This window comes from Triticum aestivum, chromosome 1B (genome assembly GCF_018294505.1).
Source record: "Triticum aestivum cultivar Chinese Spring chromosome 1B, IWGSC CS RefSeq v2.1, whole genome shotgun sequence".
Lineage (NCBI taxonomy): Eukaryota > Viridiplantae > Streptophyta > Magnoliopsida > Poales > Poaceae > Triticum > Triticum aestivum.
In genome coordinates, this window is record NC_057795.1 from 559182488 (window position 1) to 559187501 (window position 5014).

Here is a 5014-nt window from a genome sequence, read left to right on the forward strand (position 1 = left end):
ACCGCTAGCTTTGCTTGCTTGCCTCATCCTTCCGGCAAGGACAGGCTGGTGGTGGTTAGTGGCACGTAACCGAGGTCAGATCCCACCTGAACCACGACAATATTTCACTGACCAGACACCAGACGACGCCTGAATTCTATTCGACCAGGAGGCAGAGTATCAAGGCTAGTATTTGTATACGTGAAATGCATGTTGTGTTGAATTATGGATAAGCTTTGTCCCGCATAAAACAATAATTACTTGTTAATCTTTAAGGCTCATATATATGCATGGCAAGTGGTAAGAAGTTTTGTACGTACTATACTGTTAGTGAAGTAAGAATGAGCCCCCTTTATAAGAGATGCTCTGCAATATGCCACTGGGAGTTTGAGAAGAGGAGTGCTTCTCCTCCGCCGCCCGCCTCGATACGTTCGTTGCGGGTTGCAGGAATGCGTCGAGCCGAGCTCACACCTGTGCGCTTTATTTCTATCGGTCAGAAATGATTAATTAATCATGAATTAATTAACGGGTCGCGAACAAAAGTGCCATTGTCTAGACATTGGACCGTGGGCTGCTTGACGGCCTCATCCGAGGCCCATCCTACCCAAAGGCCTATTTATTGGAGGAGTTGGCTAGTGCAACCGACACATACTCACTCCCCCCTGCGTAACTCTAGCCGTCATCTACTGTTCCTCTTATTGTTCTGCTTCCGGTCATCTCATGCCGACGACCACGTGCACGGTTGGTCGGGAGAGCAGGTGCCTCCGGATCCCCGTTCTTCGAGATCCTGCCCGGGAAAAGGGCGATAAGGTTTTTGGGGAGTGTCTCGACGAGACTGCTCCCGATCCATCCTCCTCTGCTTCGCCTACTTCTTCTGCATCGACTCCATGGCCGACGATGCCACCATCTAGAAGAAGGCCGTGGACAACGTCGAGGCTGCTGCTGCCGCCGCCGCATTGGCCTGACCAATTGGAGGGTATGACTTGTTCATTCCCTACTTACTTGTTCATGTGCTATCTGTTATGTTGTATTCATATATGTTACGGTTCTATGTATTGTACGTGTTTGCATGCTTAAGTATCGATATGAGTTACATACTGTATTGCCATGTTTATTATCTACTTGAATTAGATTAATCAAGAAAGTGCTAATATTTTCAGCATGATGATATTAAGCAATATCTTAATTATATTACACGTTAATATTTAGCAAAATATAGATTGCATCTCAATATTATGGAGGATATAGTTACTTGGTAAATGATGGCGTTGATATTAGATATGCTTTCTTTGCGGGGGATATTCGACATGATATTAGTGAGTGGAGCGTGCTAAATGTGTTTAATTCTAAACATGTTTAACGCTAAATAGTGGAGCCCCATGGACATTGGATCTTCGTAACTCGCTTTTTTTATTTTGAATATATGTATAGAAAAAATACGTCCTACCATCCGGGGTAGTTAACCTTATGTCTCGTATACTACCATTTGGTAGTATATATATACTACTTTATCATTTTAAATATGCTCCTATAATATATCAAAGATATTTCAAAGTAAGCTATACGAAAAATAGCATGTGAGTCCATAATTTTCTGTATATTTAGAAAATACCTTATATTGGTACCTATCAAAATAATATATACTACCTAAATATTAGGATATATAATACCAATTTTTTTTTACATACTACATACTACACGTGTATACTCTCGATTTTTGACACATACTAAATAAACATACAAAACTCACATGAAGGTAACTACCAGTCGTGATTTTGTCACAACAAATGTCCTCAAGAAAGGACTAAGTCTGGAGGCCATCACAACTAGGTGGTCGCTTGAACGAGGTTGATCGGGAACGAATGACACAAATTTACCCAGATTAGACCCCTTGCGATGGAGGTAAAAACATACTTCCTGCTTGATTGATATTGACGACGATCTCAATTACAAGGATGCAGATCCGCTAACCTAGCTTTGAGAGATTGCAACTTAGTCTTTTCGCCCTAGGGGCTCCCCTTTATATAATAGGTTGAGTCCCCTAGGTTTACAGATGATTCCGTGTCAAAATATCAACCCGTATCCTACTCTAATTCCTATTCATCTTGCCTCCCAAGTTCGGGAATTCTTCATCTAGGCCTTCTCCACAAGTCGGCCCACAAGGCCGCCGGTCTTTGGTCGGGTCTTGCTATGGACCTTCAATCATTTCCTTGTGTTGTCATCGTGACCCGAAAAGTAAGGCGACCCATAACACTTATGGCGTTTTGCCGGGTCATACCTTGAGCCGAGTCTTGGTCATGGGAAATATCCCCAACATTAGGTTCGAGTTTAACTTGGATTTATCTGTGTTAAACTTCGTCCTGGAAATAAGACAAGGAAAACGGAAAATGTGAAAGATGAAGCTCTGTGTCCAACTTTTTGAGCCGACATATTCTCATCCCCTCAATATTTGTTTTTTCTTCAAATCATCTAGCCGGGTCAATCTTTTCGCTGAGTCGCAAAACTCCTCCCATACTTAATTTCTTTGCCACCTCATATCTGTGACATCACCCCACTGGTTTTCTCAAATCCACGAATGACATCACAAAGGATCTTTGAGTGGGTACGACTTGTCTTTTTAGGCATCAAAATCGAGGAGCCTTTTTAGCCAAAATTGAGAGAGAGAGAGAGAGAGAAATAAATAGCATATGACATATAAAAATGAATAACAAGCCGGCTTTCGAGGCACGACATAAAGACCGACTTTCGAGGCTCAAGTCCGATTTGCTTCTTTGAAGTAGGACTTGTAGCCTCTTATGGTTTGTTCTAGCTGTCTGAAAGCTGGCTCTTATGTGACGTAAGACGGTGTTTTAACCTTGATAAGTTCAGAGTCAAAACAGTCCATGATAGGCATCAATGTTATTGACTTAGCAAGAGTACAAATTGGAAACATTTATGGTGTATGCAGTGGGCACAACCAAAGTTCAAATTCCAAACCATTTGGTATGAATGGTCAACATTGCAATTTTGACACAAGATTGAACAAAAACAAAGAAAATGAAAAAGGCCTAAAAAATTATAATACTTGGGCATGGGGCCCTTTTGTGTCAACTAGTTTGTGGAAAAAAATAATAAACTTGCAATACCAAAAGTTTTGAAAACAAACCTCACAAAATGGGCTATCTAGTATGAAGTTGTGTGGATTTGATCGCATATACCTATGGCCCTGGCCAGTTCCATTCGATCTGAGCAGCTAAAATGCTCATATTTGGCACAACCATTGGTGTTACTATTGTGAATAATGTTGCCACAAAAAAACATTTTTTTTGTTGATAAACATATTATTTCCATTTCTGAAGTGCTAGAAATGATTTTTTGAAGTGCCCGAAATAAGTTGTAACATTGGGTCTTCTCATTTTTTTCTCTAAAGTGGACCACGTTGGAAGCCCACTGACCAAGTTTCATGAATTTCAGAGTAACTATTGCTATATGTCATTGATTTACTGGATTTATAGTGAATTATGGCAAATTGCTTAAATTTGAAGTACAAGTGTGATGTAATTTGGTCTTGAAAAATGAATAAAATCTGTTTAAGCTTTTGCATTGGTGGTGTATGATGTGGGTGACGAGGTCACCTATTACAGGTAGGGTCAAGAACCCGTCATATGGAACCCACATGGGGCCCATCACCACCATGGGTAGGTCCCTGGACCATACCAGCATTTGGATGCATATTCTAGGAAGTCCACTCGTCCAGCTCGACAGGACTCGGATGACCATCCACCACTCGGTTGGCGAACCTTCACTCGAACCAAGGAGGCGAGCAAGCGGATGGGAGCTGCAACGGATGAGGAATCCTAAGTCATCCATTAAACAGAGTCAAGGCTCCCGTTACCTGTAATTGTCGTAGTAGAGGCTCATCACACCTGTAACCGATGAATTCAGTGTCATATAATGCCCGAGCGATCTGGAGGACATGGGGCTGTGGCGCACTCCATATAAGTCGCACCCCCTCCATAATCGGGCACGAGCAACCTATGTAACCATACCCCATCAAATGGAAGCAAGCCTCAGGGCACGAGACATAGGGCTATTACATCCGCCGAGATGAGCCTGAACTCGTTAAATGCTGAGTGTTACACCAGCGCTATAGTTAGGTTCTGCCCCTTATTCATACCCCTAGTACTCATTGTTAGGATCGTAACCCCGATAGTTGGCGCCCACCTTGGGGCTAGGCATCTAGCTAAATTTCATGACGTAGGTGGATTTCTTCATCATCATGTCAGTCCACGACGAAGTTTGTTTTGAGACGCTCTCCTTCATCGCTGATGACTCAACATGGCTTCGCGAGGCCCCGCTGGACATGGAGGCGCTACCCGTCCGCGTCACGAAGCATTTCTGCGCATTATCCTACAGAGTCCTACTCCGACAGCCCCCGGCTCGTATCGAGTGGTTGCTCTCCCTTTCATCGTGCCGCCGAAAGCGTTCAGGGCGCTCGCGGCTGCAGCACTGGATCAAGCATGCTGTGGCTACCCAGGCCGCGACGGTGGATGTGGTAGCTCTTGATTTCGACGAGCCCGCCCTTGACCTCTCGGATGGGTCACTTGACGATTCCTCTGAGGAGTTCGAGTGCGAAAGTGTTGAGTCGACCGTCGAAATCCTCATAACGGACAACTCTGAACATCGCGCACCCCGGAGATACATGGATACCCGGGACGGCCGCACGGGCGCGTCACACGACAACACTGACGATGGTGTCGCGGGTCACGAGTCGTAGGTGCCCCAAGATCTCACCCGGGAGCGACGAGACAAGCTTCATCACAAGAACGAACAACTCCTAAACACCCCCATCACTGGGAGGACCCCCGAGGCATTGGCCATGGAGTCGACTCGCCTGGCCACCTTGGCCAAGCGTGATTGCCTCAAACGGCTTTATAAGGAGCTGGACGATCGTGAACGCCGCCAAGCCAGCTCCAGTCGGCATAAGCGCCGGCTCTTCTCGAGCGATCAGCCTCGTAAGTCTCAAGTCCTCAGTACTCCACTGCAAAATCTAGCA